This window comes from Pan paniscus, chromosome 22, assembly GCF_029289425.2.
Source record: "Pan paniscus chromosome 22, NHGRI_mPanPan1-v2.0_pri, whole genome shotgun sequence".
In the NCBI taxonomy this organism is placed as follows: domain Eukaryota; kingdom Metazoa; phylum Chordata; class Mammalia; order Primates; family Hominidae; genus Pan; species Pan paniscus.
Window position 1 is genome coordinate 6037941 of NC_073271.2, and position 22600 is coordinate 6060540.

Sequence of the window (22600 nt, forward strand, 5' to 3'; positions counted from 1 at the left end):
AGGACACCAAATATATATTCTATACTGTACACAAAATATCAAAAAGTACAGTAAATATATTTCATATATCTAACATATAATATTAACTAAAAGTACACCAAATGCATTTTATATACTGTAAATAAAGTATCAAAAAGTACAGTAAACATATATTACATACTGTACATAAAATATCAAAAAGTACACCAAATATGTGTTATATATACTGTAAATATCAAAAACTACAGTAATCATATTCAATGTACTGTATATAAAATATCAAAAATTACACCAAATATAAATTAAATACTGTAAATAAAATATCAAAAAGGACAGTAAATATATACTACACACCCTATGTAAAATATCAAAAATTACACCAAATATATATTATATAATTTACATAGAATATAAAAAGGACACCAAATATATCTTATATATTGTACATAAAATATCAAAAAGTACAGTATATATATTTCATACATTGTACATATATTATTAACTAAAAGTACACCAAATACATTTTGTATACTGAAAATAAAATATCAAAAAGTACAGTAAATCTATATTACATACTGTACATAAAATATCAAAAAGTACACCAAATATGTGTTATATATACTGTAAATAAACTATCAAAAACTACAGTAATTATATTTAATATACTGTACATAAAATATCAAAAATTACACCAAAGGAATGTTATTTACTGTAAATAAAATATCAAAAAGTACAGTAAATATATCTTACACTCCCTATGTAAAATATCACAATCTACACCAAATATATATTATATAATTTACATAAAATATCAAAAGGACACCAAATATATCTTATATAGTGTACATAAAATATCAAAATGTACAGTAAATATATTTCCTATACTGTACATATAATATTAACTGAAAGTACACCAAATACATTTTATATACTGTAAATAAAATATCAAAAATACAGTAAATATATATTACATACTGTACATAAAATATCAAAAAGTACACCAAATATGTGTAATATATACTGTAAATAAACTATCAAAACTACACTAATTATATTTAATATACTGTACATAAAATATCAAAAATTACACCAAATATATATTATTTACTGTAAAGAAAATACCAAAAAGTACAGTAAATATATATTACACACCCTATGTAAAATATCACAAACTACACCAAATATATATTATATAATTTACATAAAATATCAAAAGGACACCAAATATACCTTATATACTGAACATGAAATATCAAAATGTACAGTAAATATATTTCATATATTGTACATATAATATTAACTAAAAGTACACCAAATACATTTTATATACTGTAAATAAAATATCGAAAGTACAGTAAATATATCATACATTCTGTACATAAAATATCAAAAAGTACACCAAATATGTGTTATATATACTGTAAATAAACTATCAAAAACTGCAGTAATTATGTTTAATATACTGTACATAAAATATCAAAAATTACACCAAATGTATATTATTTACTGTAAATAAAATATCAAAAAGTACAGTAAATATATCTTACACACCCTATGTAAAATATCACAATCTACACCAAATATATATTATATAATTTACATAAAATATCAAAAGGACACCAAAGATATCTTATATACTGTACATTAAATATCAAAATTACCGTAAATGGATTTCATATATTGTACATATAATGTTAACTAAAAGTACACCAAATACATTTTATATACTGTAAATAAAATATCAAAAAGTACAGTAAATATATATTACACACCCTATGTAAACTATCACAAACTTCACCAAATATATATTATATAATTTACATAAAATATCAAAAGGACCCCAAATATATCTTCTATACTGTACATAAAATATCAAAATGTACAGTAAATATATTTCATATATTGTATATATAATATGAACTAAAAGTACACCAAATGCATTTTATATACTGTAAATAAATTATCAAAAATTACAGTAAATATATATTACATACTGTACATAAAATATCAAAAAGTACACCAAATATGTGTTATATATACTGTAAATAAACTATCAAAACTACACTAATTATATTTAATATACTGTACATAAAATATCAAAAATTACACCAAATATATATTATTTACTGTAAAGAAAATACCAAAAAGTACAGTAAATATATATTACCCACCCTATGTAAAATATCACAAACTACACCAAATATATATTATATAATTTACATAAAATATCAAAAGGACACCAAATATACCTTATATACTGAACATGAAATATCAAAATGTACAGTAAATATATTTCATATATTGTACATATAATATTATCTAAAAGTACACCAAATACATTTTATATACTGTAAATAAAATATCGAAAGTACAGTAAATATATCATACATTCTGTACATAAAATATCAAAAAGTACACCAAATATGTGTTATATATACTGTAAATAAACTATCAAAAACTACAGTAATTATGTTTAATATACTGTACATAAAATATCAAAAATTACACCAAATGTATATTATTTACTGTAAATAAAATATCAAAATGTACAGTAAATATATATTACACACCCTATGTAAAATATCACAATCTACACCAAATATATATTTTATAATTTACATAAAATATCAAAAGGACACCAAATATATCTTATATACTGTACATTAAATATCAAAATTACAGTAAATGGATTTCATATATTGTACATATAATGTTAACTAAAAGTACACCAAATACATTTTATATACTGTAAATAAAATATCAAAAAGTGCAGTAAATATATATTACACACCCTATGTAAAATATCACAAACTTCACCAAATATATATTATATAATTTACATAAAATATCAAAAGGACACCAAATATATCTTCTATACTGTACATAAAATATCAAAATGTACAGTAAATATATTTCATATATTGTATATATAATATTAACTAAAAGTACACCAAATACATTTTATATACTGTAAATAAATTATCAAAAATTACAGTAAATATATATTACATACTGTACATAAAATATCAAAAAGTACACCAAATATGTGTTATATATACTGTAAATAAACTATCAAAACTACACTAATTATATTTAATATACTGTACATAAAATATCGAAAATTACACCAAATATATATTATTTACTGTAAAGAAAATACCAAAAAGTACAGTAAATATATATTACACACCCTATGTAAAATATCACAAACTACACCAAATATATATTATATAATTTACATAAAATATCAAAAGGACACCAAATATATCTTATATACTGAACATGAAATATCAAAATGTACAGTAAATATATTTCATATATTGTACATATAATATTAACTAAAAGTACACCAAATACATTTTATATACTGTAAATTAAATATCAAAATGGACAGTAAATATATATTACATTCTGTTCATAAAATATCAAAAAGTACACCAAATTTGTGTTTTATATACTGTAAATAAACTATCAAAAACTGCAGTAATTATATTTAATATACTGTACATAAAATATCAAAAATTAAACCAAATGTATATTATTTACTGTAAATAAAATATCAAAAAGTACAGTAAATATATCTTACACACCCTATGTAAAATATCACAATCTACACGAAACATATATTATATAATTTACATTAAATATCAAAAGGACACCAAATATATCTTATATACTGTACATAAAATATCAAAATTACTGTAAATATATTTCATATATTGTACATATAATGTTAACTAAAAGTACACCAAATATATTATATATAGTGTAAATAAAATATCAAAATGTACAGTAAACATATATTACACACCCTATGTAAAATATCACAATCTACACCAAATTTATATTATGTAATTTACATAAAATATCAAAAGGACACCATATATACCTTATATGCTGAACATAAAATATCAAAATGTACCGTATATATATTTCATATATTGTACATATAATACTAACTAAAAGTACACCAAATACATTTTATATACTGTAAATAAAATATCAAATAGTAGAGTAAATATATATTACATACTGTACATAAAATATCAAAAAGTACACCAAATATGTGTAATATATACTGTAAATAAACTATCAACTCCACAGTAATTATATATAATATACTGTACATAAAATATCAAAAATTACACCAAATGTATATTATTTACTGTAAATAAAATATCAAAAAGTACAGTAAATATATCTTACACACCCTATGTAAAATATCACAATCTACACCAAATATATATTATATAATTTACATAAAATATCAAAAGGACACCAAATATACCTTATATACTGAACATGAAATATCAAAATGTACAGTAAATATATTTCCTATATTGTACATATAATATTAACTAAAAGTACACCAAATACATTTTATATACTGTAAATAAAATATCAAAAGTTCAGTAAATATATATTACATTCTGTACATAAAATATCAAAAAGTACACCAAATATGTGTTATATATACTGTAAATAAACTATCAAAAACTGCAGTAATTATGTTTAATATACTGTACATAAAATATCAAAAATTACACCAAATGTATATTATTTACTGTAAATAAAATATCAAAAAGTACAGTAAATATATCTTACACACCCTATGTAAAATATCACAATCTACACCAAATATATATTATATAATTTACATAAAATATCAAAAGGACACCAAATATATCTTATATACTGTACATAAACTATCAAAATTACAGTAAATATATGTCATATATTGTACATATAATGTTAACTAAAAGTACACCAAATACATTTTATATACTGTAAATAAAATATCAAAAAGTACAGTAAATATATATTACACACCCTATGTAAAATATCACAAACTTCACCAAATATATATTATAAAATTTATATAAAATATCAAAAGGACACCAAATATATCTTCTATACTGTACATAAAATATCAAAATGTACAGTAAATATATTTCATATATTGTATATATAATATTAACTAAAAGTACTCCAAATAAATTTTATATACTGTAAATAAATTATCAAAAATTACAGTAAATATATATTACATACTGTACATAAAATATCAAAAAGTACACCAAATATGTGTTATATATACTGTAAATAAACTATCAAAACTACACTAATTATATTTAATATACTGTACATAAAATATCAAAAATTACACCAAATATATATTATTTACTGTAAAGAAAATACCAAAAAGTACAGTAAATATATATTACACACCCTATGTAAAATATCACAAACTACACCAAATATATATTATATGATTTACATAAAATATCAAAAGGACACCAAATATATCTTATATACTGAAAATGAAATATCAAAATGTACAGTAAATATATTTCATATATTGTACATATAATATTAACTAAAAGTACACCAAATACATTTTATATACTGTAAATAAAATATCAAAATGTTCAGTAAATATATATTACATTCTGTACATAACATATCAAAAAGTACACCAAATTTGTGTTTTATAAACTGGAAATAAACTATCAAAAACTGCAGTAATTATATTTAATATACTGTAAATAAAATATCAAAAATTACACCAAATGTATATTATTTACTGTAAATAAAATATCAAAAAGTACAGTAAATATATCTTACACACCCTATGTAAAATATCACAATCTACACCAAATATATATTATATAATTTACATAAAATATCAAAAGGACACCAAATATATCTTATATACTGTACATAAAATATCAAAATTACAGTAAATATATTTCATATATTGTACATATAATGTTAACTAAAAGTACACCAAATACATTTTATATACTGTAAATAAAATATCAAAAAGTACAGTAAATATATATTACACACACTATGTAAAATATCACAAACTTCACCAAATATATATTATATAATTTACATAAAATATCAAAAGGACACCAAATATATCTTCTATACTGTGCATAAAGTATCAAAATGTACAGTAAATATATTTCATATATTGTATATATAATATTAACTAAAAGTACACCAAATACATTTTATATACTGTAAATAAATTATCAAAAATTACAGTAAATATATATTACATACTGTACATAAAATATCAAAAAGTACACCAAATATGTGTTATATATACTGTAAATAAACTATCAAAACTACAGTAATTATATTTAATATACTGTACATAAAATATCAAAAATTACACCAAATATATATTATTTACTGTAAAGAAAATACCAAAAAGTACAGCAAATATATATTACACACCCTATGTAAAATATCACAAACTACACCAAATATATATTATATAATTTACATAAAATATCAAAAGGACACCAAATATATCTTATATACTGAACATGAAATATCAAAATGTACAGTAAATATATTTCATAGATTGTACATATAATATTAACTAAAAGTACACCAAATACATTTTATATACTGTAAATAAAATATCAAAATGTACAGTAAATATATATTACATTCTGTACATAAAATATCAGAAAGTACTCCAAATTTGTGTTTTATATACTGTAAATAAACTATCAAAAACTGCAGTAATTATATTTAATATACTGTACATTAAATATCAAAAATTAAACCAAATGTATATTATTTACTGTAAATAAAATATCAAAAAGTACAGTAAATATATCTTACACACCCTATGTAAAATATCACAATCTACACCAAATATATATTATATAATTTACATAAAATATCAAAAGGACACCAAGTATATCTTATATAGTGTACATAAAGTATCAAAATGTACAGTAAATATATTTCCTATATTGTACATATAATATTAACTAAAAGTACACCAAATACATTTTATATACTGTAAATAAAATATCAAAAATACAGTAAATATATATTACATACTGTACATAAAATATCAAAAAGTACACCAAATATGTGTAATATATACTGTAAATAAACTATCAAAAACTGCAGTAATTATATTTAATATACTGTACATAAAATATCAAAAATTACACCAAATGTATTTTATTTACTGTGAATAAAGTATCAAAAAGTACAGTAAATATATATTACACACCCTATGTAAAATATCACAATCTACAAGAAATATATATTATATAATTTACATAAAATATCAAAAGGACAACAAATATATATTATATACTGTACATAAAATATCAAAATGTACAGTAAATATATTTCATATATTGTACATATAATATTAACTAAAAGTACACCAAATATATTTTATATACAGTAAATAAATTATCAAAAATTACAGTAAATATATATTGCATACTGTACATAAAATATCAAAAAGTACACCAAATATGTGTTATATATACTGTAAATAAACTATCAAAACTACACTAATTATATTTAATATACTGTACAAAAAATATCAAAAATTACACCAAATATATATTATTTACTGTAAAGAAAATACCAAAAAGTACAGTAGATATATATTACACACGCTATGTAAAATATCACAAACTACACCAAATATATACTATATAATTTACATAAAATATCAAAAGGACACCAAATATATCTTATATAATGAACATGAAATATCAAAATGTACAGTAAATATATTTCATATATTGTACATATAATATTAACTAAAAGTACACCAAATACATTTTATATACTGTAAATAAATTATCAAAATGTACAGTAAATATATATTACATTCTGTACATAAAATATCAAAAAGTACACCAAATTTGTGTTTTATATACTGTAAATAAACTATCAAAAACTGCAGTAATTATATTTAATATACTGTACATAAAATATCAAAAATTAAACCAAATGTATATTATTTACTGTAAATAAAATATCAAAAAGTACAGTAAATATATATTACACACCCTATGTAAAATATCACAATCAACACCAAATATATATTATATAATTTACATAAAATAACAAAAGGACACCAAATATATCTTATATACTGTACATAAAATATCAAAAAGTACAGTAAATATATTTCATATATTGTACATATAATATTAACTAAAAGTACACCAAATACGTTTTATATACTGTAAATAAATTATCAAAAATTACAGTAAATCTATATTACATACTGTACAAAAAATATCAAAAAGTACACCAAATATGTGTTATATATACTGTAAATAAACTATTAATACTACACTAATTATATTAAATATACTGTACATAAAATATAAAAAATTACACCGAATGTATATTATATACTGTAAATAAAATATCAAAAAGTACAATAAATATATATTACACACCCTATGTGAAATATCACAAACTTCACCAAATATATATTATATAATTTACATAAAATATCAAAAGGACACCAAATATATCTTCTATACTGTACATAAAATATCAAAATTACTGTAAATATATTTCATATATTGTGCATAAAATGTTAACTAAAAGTACACCAAATACATTTTATATACTGTAAATAAAATATCAAAAAGTACAGTAAATATATATTACACACCCTATGTAAAATATCACAAACTTCACCAAATATATATTATATAATTTACATAAAATATCAAAAGGACACCAAATATATCTTCTATACTGTACATAAAACATCAAAATGTACAGTAAATATATTTCATATATTGTATATATAATATTAACTAAAAGTACACCAAATACATTTTATATACTGTAAATAAAATATCAAAAATATAGTAAATATATATTACATACTGTACATAAAATATCAAAATGTACGCCAAATATGTGTTATATATACTGTAAATAAACTATCAAAACTACACTAATTATATTTAATATACTGTACATAAAATATCAAAAATTACACCAAATATATATTATCTACTGTAAAGAAAATACCAAAAAGTACAGTAAATATATATTACACACCCTATGTAAAATATCACAAACTACACCAAATATATATTATATAATTTACATAAAATATCAAAAGGACACCAAATATATCTTATATACTGAACATGAAATATCAAAATGTACAGTAAATATATTTCATATGTTGTACGTATAATATTAACTAAAAGTACACCAAATATATTTTATATACTGTAAATAAAATATCAAAATGTACAGTAAATATATATTACATTCTGTACATAAAATATCAAAAAGTAAACCAAATTTGTGTTTTAGATACTGTAAATAAACTATCAAAACTGCAGTAATTATATTTAATATACTGTACATAAAATATCAAAAATTAAACCTAATGTATATTATTTACTGTAAATAAAATATCAAAAAGTACAGTAAATATATCTTACACTCCCTATGTAAAATATCAGAATCTACACCAAATATATATTATATAATTTACATGAAATATCAAAAGGACACCAAATATATCTTATATAGTGTACATAAAATATCACAATGTACAGTAAATATATTTCCTATATTGTACATATAATATTAACTAAAAGTACACCAAATATATTTTATATACTATAAATAAAATATCAAAAATACAGTAAATATATATTACATAGTGTACATAAAATATAAAAAGTACACCAAATATGTGTAATATATACTGTAAATAAACTATCAAAAACTACAGTAATTATATTAAATATACTGTACATAAAATATCAAAAATTACACCAAATGTATATTATATACTGTAAATAAAATATCAAAAAGTACAGTAAATATATATTACACACCCTATGTAAAATATCACAAACTTCACCAAATATATATTATATAATTTACATAAAATATCAAAAGGCCACCAAATATATCTTATATACTGTACATAAAATATCAAAATGTACAGTAAATATATATTACACACCCTATGTAAAATATCACAATCTACACCAAATATATATTATATAATTTACATAAAATATCAAAAGGACACCAAATATATCTTATATACTGTACATAAAATATCAAAATTACAGTAAATATATTTCATATATTGTACATATAATGTTAACTAAAAGTACACCAAATATATTTTATATAGTGTAAATAAAATATCAAAATGTAGAGTAAATATATATTACACACCCTATGTAAAATATCACAATCTACACCGAATTTATGTTATGTAATTTACATAAAATATCAAAAGGACACCAAATATACCTTATATGCTGAACATAAAATATCAAAATGTACCGTAAATATATTTCATATATTGTACATATAATATTAACTAAAAGTACACCAAATACATTTTATATACTGTAAATAAAATATCAAATAGTAGAGTAAATATATATTACATACTGTACATAAAATATCAAAAAGTACACCAAATATGTGTAATATATACTGTAAATAAACTATCAAATCCACAGTAATTATATATAATATACTGTACATAAAATATCAAAAATTACACCAAATGTGTATTATTTACTGTAAATAAAATATCAAAAAGTACAGGAAATATATGTTACACACCCTATGTAAAATATCACAAACTACACCAAATATATATTATATAATTTATATGAAATATCAAAAGGACACCAAAAATACCTTATATACTGAACATGAAATATCAAAATGTACAGTAAATATATTTCATATATTGTACATATAATATTAACTAAAAGTACACCAAATACATTTTATATACTGTAAATAATATATCAAAAGTACAGTAAATATATATTACATTCTGTACATAAAATATGAAAAAGTACACCAAATATGTGTTATATATACTGTAAATAAACTATCAAAAACTGCAGTAATTATATTTAATATACTGTACATAAAATATCAAAAATTACACCAAATGTATATTATTTACTGTAAATAAAATATCAAAAATTACAGTAAATATATCTTACACACCCTATGTAAAATATCACAATCTACACCAAATATATATTATATAATTTACATAAAATATCAAAAGGACACCAAATATATCTTATATACCGTACATAAAATATCAAAATTACAGTAAATATATTTCATATATTGTACATATAATGTGAACTAAAAGTACACCAAATACATTTTATATACTGTAAATAAAATATCAAAAAGTGCAGTAAATATATATTACACACCCTATGTAAAATATCACAAACTTCACCAAATATATATTATATAATTTACATAAAATATCAAAAGGACACCAAATATATCTTCTATACTGTACATAAAATATCAAAATGTACAGTAAATATATTTCATATATTGTATATATAATATTTACTAAAAGTACACCAAATACATTTTATATACTGTAAATAAAATATCAAAAAGTACAGTAAATATATATTACATGCTGTACATAAAATATCAAAAAGTACACCAAATATGTGTTATATATACTGTAAATAAACTATCAAAACTACACTAATTATATTTAATATACTGTACATAAAATATCAAATATTACACCAAATATATATTATCTACTGTAAAGAAAATACCAAAAAGTACAGTAAATATATATTACACACCCTATGTAAAATATCACAAACTACACCAAATATATATAATATAATTTACATAAAATATCAAAAGGACACCAAATATATCTTATATACTGAACATGAAATATCAAAATGTACAGTAAATATATTTCATATATTGTACATATAATATTAACTAAAAGAACACCAAATACATTTTATATACTGTCAGTAAAATATCAAAATGTACAGTAAATATATATTACATTCTGTACATAAAATATCAAAAAGTACACCAAATTTGTGTTTTATATACTGTAAATAAACTATCAAAAACTACAGTAATTATATTTAATATACTGTACATAAAATATCAAAAATTAAACCAAATGTATATTATTTACTGTAAATAAAATATCAAAAAGTACAGTAAATATATCTTACACTCCCTATGTAAAATATCACAATCTACACCAAATATATATTATATAATTTACATAAAATATCAAAAGGACACCAAATATATCTTCTATACTGTACATAAATTATCAAAAGGTACAGTAAATATATTTCATATATTGTATATATAATATTAACTAAAAGTACACCAAATACATTTTATATACTGTAAATAAATTATCAAAAATTACAGTAAATATATATTACATACTGTACATAAAATATCAAAAAGTACACCAAATATGTGTTATATATACTGTAAATAAGCTAACAAAACTACACTAATTATATTTAATATACTGTACATAAAATATCAAAAATTAAACCAAATATATATTATTTACTGTAAAGAAAATACCAAAAAGTACAGTAAATATATATTACACACCCTATGTAAAATATCACAAACTACACCAAATATATATTATATAATTTACATAAAATATCAAAAGGACACCAAATATACCTTAAATACTGTACATAAAATATCAAAATTACAGTAAATATATTTCATATATTGTACATATAATGTTAACTAAAAGTACACCAAATACATTTTATATAGTGCAAATAAAATATCAAAATGTACAGTAAATATATATTACACACCCTATGTAAAATATCACAATCTACACCAAATTTATATTATGTAATTTACATAAAATATCAAAAGGACACCAAATATACCTTATATGCTGAACATAAAATATCAAAATGTACCATAAATATATTTCATATATTGTACATATAATATTAACTAAAAGTACACCAAATACATTTTATATACTGTAAATAAAATATCAAATAATAGGGTAAATATATATTACATACTGTACATAAAATATCAAAAAGTACACCAAATATGTGTAATATATACTGTAAATAAACTATCAAAAACCACAGTAATTATATTTAATATGCTGTACATAAAATATCAAAAATTACACCAAATGTATATTATATACTGTAAATAAAATATCAAAAGGTACAGTAAATATATATGACACACCCTATGTAAAATATCAAAAACTACACCAAATATATATTATATAATTTACATAAAATATCAAAAGGACACCAAATATATCTTCTATACTGTACAAAAAATATCAAAAAGTACAGTAAATATATTTCTTATATTGTATATATAATATTAACCAAAAGTACACCAAATACATTTTATATACTGTAAATAAGTTATCAAAAATTACAGTAAATATATATTAGATACTGTACATAAAATATCAAAAAGTACACCAAATATGTGTAATATATACTGTAAATAAACTATCAAAACTACACTAATTATATTTAATATACTGTACATAAAATATCAAAAATTACACCAAATATATATTATTTACTGTAAAGAAAATACCAAAAAGTACAGTAAATATATATTACACACCCTATGTAAAATATCACAAACTACACCAAATATATATTATATAATTTACATGAAATATCAAAAGGACACCAAATATACCTTATATACTGAACATGAAATATCAAAATGTACAGTAGATATATTTCATATATTGTACATATAATATTAACTAAAAGTACACCAAATACATTTTATATACTGTAAATAAAATATCAAAAGTACAGTAAATATATATTACATTCTGTACATAAAATATCAAAAAGTACACCAAATATGTGTTATATATACTGTAAATAAACTATCAAAAACTGCAGTAATTATATTTAATATACTGTACATAAAATATCAAAAATAACACCAAATGTATATTATTTACTGTAAATAAAATATCAAAAAGTACAGTAAATATATCTTACACACCCTATGTAAAATATCACAAACTACACCAAACATATATTATATAATTTACATAAAATATCAAAAGGACCCCAAATATACCTTATATACTGAACATAAAATATCAAAATGTACAGTAAATATATTTCATATATTGTACATATAATAATAACTAAAAGTACACCAAATACATTTTATATACTGTAAATAAAATATCAAAAGTACAGTAAATATATATTACAGTCTGTACAGAAAATATCAAAAAGTACACCAAATATGTGTTATATATACTGTAAATAAACTATCAGAAACTGCAGTAATTATATTTAATATACTGTACATAAAATATCAAAAATTACACCAAATGTATATTATTTAATGTAAATAAAATATCAAAAAGTACAGTAAATATATCTTACACACCCTATGTAAAATATCACAATCTACACCAAATATATATTATATAATTTACATAAAATATCAAAAGGACACCAAATATACCTTATATACTGAACATGAAATATCAAAATTACAGTAAATATATTTCATATATTGTGCATATAATGTTAACTAAAAGTACACCAAATACATTTTATATACTGTAAATAAAATATCAAAAAGTACAGTAAACATATATTACACACCCTATGTAAAATATCACAAACTTCACCCAATATATATTATATAATTTACATAAAATATCAAAAGGACACCAAATATATCTTCTATACTGTACATAAAATATCAAAAGGTACAGTAAATATATTTCATATATTGTATATATAATATTAACTAAAAGTACACCAAATACATTTTATATACTGTAAATAAATTATCAAAAATTACAGTAAATATATATTACATACTGTACATAAAATATCAAAAAGTACACCAAATATGTGTTATATATACTGTAAATAAACTATCAAAACTACAGTAATTATGTTGAATATACTGTACATAAAATATCAAAAATTACACCAAATATATAATTTAGTGTAAAGAAAATACCAAAAAGTACAGTAAATATATATTACACACCCGATGTAAAATATGACAAACTACACCAAATATATATTATATAGTTTACATAAAATATCAAAAGGACACCAAATATACCTTATATACTGAACAAGAAATATCAAAATGTACAGTAAATATATTTCATATATTGCACATATAATATTAACTAAAAGTACACCAAATACATTTCATATACTGTAAATAAAATATCAAAAGGTACAGTAAATATATATTACATTCTGTACATAAAATATCAAAAAGTACACCAAATATGTGTTATATATACTGTAAATAAACTATCAAAAACTGCAGTAATTATATTTAATATACTGTACATAAAATATCAAAAATTACACCAAATGTATATTATTTACTGTAAATAAAATATCAAAAAGTACAGTAAATATATCTTACACACCCTATGTAAAATATCACAATCTACAGCAAATATATATTATATAATTTACATAAAATATCAAAAGGACACCAAATATGTGTTATATATACTGTAAATATCAAAAACTACAGTAATCATATTCAATGTACTGTGTATAAAATATCAAAAATTACACCAAATATAAATTAAATACTGTAAATAAAATATCAAAAAGGACAGTAAATATATACTACACACCCTATGTAAAATATCAAAAATTACACCAAATATATATTATATAATTTCCATAAAATATCAAAAGGACACCAAATATATATTATATACTGTACATAAAATATCAAAAAGTACAGTAAATATATTTCATATATTGTACATGTAATATTAACTAAAAGTACACCAAATACATTTTATATACTGTAAATAAAATATCAAAACGTACAGTAAATATATATTACAGAGTGTACATAAAATATCAAAAAGTACTCCAAATATGTGTAATATATACTGTAAATAAACTATCAAAAACTACAGTAATTATATTTACTATGCTGTACATAAAATATCAAAAATTACACCAAATGTATATTATATACTGTAAATAAAATATCAAAAAGTACAGTAAATATATATTACACACCCTATGTAAAATATCACAAACTACACCAAATATATATTATGTAATTTACATAAAATATCAAAAGGACACCAAATATATCTTCTATACTGTACATAAAATATCAAAACTTTCAGTAAATATATTTCATATATTGTACATATAATATTAACTAAAAGTACACCAAATACAGTTTACATAGTGTAAATAATGTATAAAAAATTACAGTAAGTATATATTTTCTACTGTACATAAAATATCGAAAAGTACACCAAATATGTGTTATATATACTGTAAATAAACTATCAAAATATTCAGTAATTATATTTAATATACTGTACATAAAATATCAAAAATTACACCAAATGTATATTATTTACTGTAAATAAAATATCTAAAAGTACAGTAAATATATATTGCACACCATATGTAAAATATCACAATCTACACCAAATATATATTATATAATTTACATAAAATATCAAAAGGACACCAAATATATCTTCTATACTGTACATAAAATATCAAAAAGTACAGTAAATATATTTGATATATTGTACATATAATATTAACTAAAAGTACACCAAATACATTTTATATACTGTAAATAAAATATCAATTAGTACAGTAAATATATATTACATACTGTACATAAAATATGAAAAAGTACACCAAATATGTGTTATATATACTGTAAATAAACTATCAAAACTACACTAATTATGTTTAATATACTGTACATAAAATATCAAAAATTACACCAAATATATATTATTTACTGTAAATAAAATATCAAAAAGTACAGTAAATATATATTACACACCCTATGTAAAATATCAGAAACTACACCATATATATATTATATAATTTACATAATATATCAAAAGGACACCAAATATACCTTATATACTGAACATGAAATATCAAATGTACAGTAAATATATTTCATATATTGTATATATAATATTAACTAAAAGTACACCAAATATATTTTATATACTGTAAATAAAATATCGAAAAGTACAGTAAATATATATTACATTCAGTACATAAAATATCAACAAGTACACCAAATATGTGTTATATATACTGTAAATAAACTATCAAAAACTACAGGAATTATATTTAATATACTGTACATAAAATATCAAAAATTAAACCAAATGTATATTATATACTGTAAATAAAATATCAAAAAGTACACTAAATATATATTACACACCCCATGTAAAATATCACAAACTACACCAAATATATATTTTATAATTTACATAAAATATCAAAAGGACACCAAATATATCTTCTATACTGTTCATAAAATATCAAAAATTACAGTAAATATATTTCATATATTGTACATGTAATATTAACTAAAAGTACACCAAATACATTTTATATACTGTAAATAAATTATCAAAAATTACAGTAAATATATATTACATACTGTACATAAAATATCAAAAAGTACACCAAATATGTGTTATATATACTGTAAATAAACAATCAAAAACTACAGTAATTATATATAATATACTGTTCATAAAATATCAAAAATTACACCAAATGTATATTATTTACTGTAAATAAAATATCAAAAATTACAGTAAATATATATTACACACCCTATGTAAAATATCAAAAACTACACCAAATATATATTATAAAATTCACATAAAATATCAAAAGGACACCAAATATATATTATATACTGTACATAAAATATCAAAATGTACAGTAAATATATTTCATATATTTTACATGTAATATTAACTAAAAGTACACCAAATACATTTTATATACTGTAAATAAAATACCAAAAAGTACAGTAAATATATATTACATAGTGTACATAAAATATCAAAAAGTACTCCAAATATGTGTAATATATACTGTAAATAAACTATTAAAAACTACAGTAATTATATTTATTATACTGTACATAAAATATCAAAAATTACACCAAAGGAATGTTATTTACTGTAAATAAAATATCAAAAGTACAGTAAATATATCTTACACTCCCTATGTAAAATATCACAATCTACACCAAATATATATTATATAATTTACATAAAATATCAAAAGGACACCAAATATATCTTATATAGTGTACATAAAATATCAAAATGTACAGTAAATATATTTCCTATATTGTACATATAATATTAACTGAAAGTACACCAAATACATTTTATATATTGTAAATAAAATATCAAAAATACAGTAAATATATATTACATACTGTACATAAAAAATCAAAAACTACACCAAATATGTGTAATATATACTGTAAATTAACTATCAAAACTACACTAATTATATTTAATATAGTGTACATAAATTATCAAAAATTACACCAAATATATATTATTTACTGTAAAGAAAATACCAAAAAGTACAGTAAATATATATTACACACCCTATGTAAAATATCACAAACTACACCAAATATATATTATATAATTTACATAAAATATCAAAAGGACAACAAATATACCTTATATACTGAACATGAAATATCAAAAAGTACAGTAAATATATTTCATATATTGTACATATAATATTAACTAAAAGTACACCAAATACATTTTATATACTGTAAATAAAATATCAAAATTACAGTAAATATATATTACATTCAGTACATAAAATATCAAAAAGTACAACAAATATGTGTTATATATACTGTAAATAAACTATCAAAAACTGCAGTAATTATCTTTAATATACTGTACATAAAATATCAAAAATTACACCAAATGTATATTATTTACTGTAAATAAAATATCGAAAAGTACAGTAAATATATCTTACACACCCTATGTAAAATATCACAATCTACACCAAATATATATTATATAATTTACATAAAATATCAAAAGGACACCAAATATATCTTATATAGTGTACATAAAATATCAAAATGTACAGTAAATATATTTCATATATTGTACATATAATATTAACTAAAAGTACACCAAATACATTTTATATACAGTAAATAAAATATCAAAAAGTACAGTAAATATGTATTACATACTGTACATAAAATATCAAAAAGTACACCATATATGTGTAACATATACTGTAAATAAACTACCAAAAACTACTGTAATTATATTTAATATACTGTACATAAAATATCAAAAATTAAACCAAATGTATATTATATACTGTAAATAAAATATCATCAAGTACAGTAAATATATATTACACACCCTATGTAAAATATCACAAACTTCACCAAATATATATTATAAAATTTACATAAAATATCAAAAAGGACACCACTTATATCTTCTATACTGTACATAAAATATCAAAATGTACAGTAAATATATTTCATATATTGTATATATAATATTAACTAAAAGTACACCAAATACATTTTATATACTGCAAATAAATTATCAAAAATTACAGTAAATATATATTACATACTGTATATAAAATATCAAAAAGTACACCATATATGTGTTATATATACTGTAAATAAACTATCAAAGACTACAGTAATTATATTTAATATACTGTACATAAAATATCAAAAATTACACCAAATGTATATTATTTACTGTAAATAAAATATCAAAAATTACAGTAAATATATATTACACACCCTATGTAAAATATCAAAAACTACACCAAATATCTATTATAAAATTCACATAAAATATCAAAAGGACACCAAATATTTATTATATACTGTACATAAAATATCAAAAAGTACAGTAAATATATTTCATATAGTGTACATATAATATTAACTAAAAGTACACCAAATACATTTCATATACTGTAAATAAAATATCAAAAAGTACAGTAAATATATATTACATACTGTACATAAAATATCAAAAAGTACACCAAATATGTGTTATATATACTGTGAATAAACTATCAAATATACAGTAATTATATATAATATACTGTACAAAAAATATCAAAAATTACACCAAATGTATATTATATACTGTAAATAAAATATCAAAAAGTACAGTAAATATATATGGCATACCCTATGTAAAATATCAAAAACTACACCAAATATATATTATATAATTTACAGAATATATCAAAAGGACACCAAATATATATTCTATACTGTACACAAAATATCAAAAAGTACAGTAAATATATTTCATATATCTTACATATAATATTAACTAAAAGTACACCAAATGCATTTTATATACTGTAAATAAAATATCAAAAAGTACAGTAAACATATATTACATACTGTACATAAAATATCAAAAAGTACACCAAATATGTGTTATATATACTGTAAATATCAAAAACTTCAGTAATCATATTCAATGTACTGTATATAAAATATCAAAAATTACACCAAATATAAATTAAATACTGTAAATAAAATATCAAAAAGGACAGTAAATATATACTACACACCCTATGTAAAATATCAAAAATTACACCAAATATATATTATATAATTTACATAGAATATAAAAAGGACACCAAATATATCTTATATATTGTACATAAAATATCAAAAAGTACAGTATATATATTTCATACATTGTACATATATTATTAACTAAAAGTACACCAAATACATTTTGTATACTGAAAATAAAATATCAAAAAGTACAGTAAATCTATATTACATACTGTACATAAAATATCAAAAAGTACACCAAATATGTGTTATATATACTGTAAATAAACTATCAAAAACTACAGTAATTATATTTAATATACTGTACATAAAATATCAAAAATTACACCAAAGGAATGTTATTTACTGTAAATAAAATATCAAAAAGTACAGTAAATATATCTTACACTCCCTATGTAAAATATCACAATCTACACCAAATATATATTATATAATTTACATAAAATATCAAAAGGACACCAAATATATCTTCTATACTGTACATAAAATATCAAAATGTACAGTAAATATATTTCATATATTGTATATATAATATTAACTGAAAGTACACCAAATACATTTTATATACTGTAAATAAATTATCAAAAATTACAGTAAATATATATTACATACTGTACATAAAATATCAAACAGTACACCAAATATGTGTTATATATACTGTAAATAAACTATCAAAACTACACTAATTATATTTAATATACTGTACATAAAATATCAAAAATTACACCAAATATATATTATTTACTGTAAAGAAAATACCAAAAAGTACAGTAAATATATATTACACACCCTATGTAAAATATCACAAACTACACCAAATATATATTATATAATTTACATAAAATATCAAAAGGACACCAAATATACCTTATATACTGAACATGAAATATCAAAAATACAGTAAATATATTTCATATATTGTACATATAATATTAACTAAAAGTACACCAAATACATTTTATATACTGTAAATAAAATAACAAAATTACAGTAAATATATATTACATTCAGTACATAAAATATCAAAAAGTACACCAAATATGTGTTATATATACTGTAAATAAACTATCAAAAACTGCAGTAATTATGTTTAATATACTGTACATAAAATATCAAAAATTACACCAAATGTATATTATTTACTGTAAATAAAATATCGAAAAGTACAGTAAATATATCTTACACACCCTATGTAAAATATCACAATCTACACCAAATATATATTATATAATTTACATAAAATATCAAAAGGACCCCAAATATATCTTATATAGTGTACATAAAATATCAAAATGTACAGTAAATATATTTCATATATTGTACATATAATATTAATTAAAGTACACCAAATACATTTTATATACAGTAAGTAAAATATCAAAAAGTACAGTAAATATGTATTACATACTGTACATAAAATATCAAAAAGTACACCATATATGTGTAATATATACTGTAAATAAACTATCAAAAACTACTGTAATTATATTTAATATACTGTACATAAAATATCAAAAATTAAACCAAATGTATATTATATACTGTAAATAAAATATCATCAAGTACAGTAAATATATATTACACACCCTATGTAAAATATCACAAACTTCACCAAATATATATTATAAAATTTACATAAAATATCAAAAAGGACACCACTTATATCTTCTATACTGTACATAAAATATCAAAATGTACAGTAAATATATTTCATATATTGTATATATAATATTAACTAAAAGTACACCAAACACATTTTATATACTGCAAATAAAATATCAAAAATTACAGTAAATATATATTACATACTGTATATAAAATATCAAAAAGTACACCATATATGTGTTATATAAACTGTAAATAAACTATCAAAGACTACAGTAATTATATTTAATATACTGTACATAAAATATCAAAAATTAAACCAAATGTATATTATTTACTGTAAATAAACTATCAAAAATTACAGTAAATATATATTACACACCCTATGTAAAATATCAAAAACTACACCAAATATCTATTATAAAATTCACATAAAATATCAAAAGGACACCAAATATTTATTATATACTGTACATAAAATATCAAAAGTACAGTAAATATATTTCATATAGTGTACATATAATATTAACTAAAAGTACACCAAATACATTTCATATACTGTAAATAAAATATCAAAAAGTACAGTAAATATATATTACATACTGTACATAAAATATCAAAAAGTACACCAAATATGTGTTATATATACTGTGAATAAACTATCAAATATACAGTAATTATATATAATATACTGTACAAAAAATATCAAAAATTACACCAAATGTATATTATATACTGTAAATAAAATATCAAAAAGTGCAGTAAATATATATGGCATACCCTATGTAAAATATCAAAAACTACACCAAATATATATTATATAATTTACAGAAAATATCAAAAGGACACCAAATATATATTCTATACTGTACACAAAATATCAAAAAGTACAGTAAATATATTTCATATATCTTACATATAATATTAACTAAAA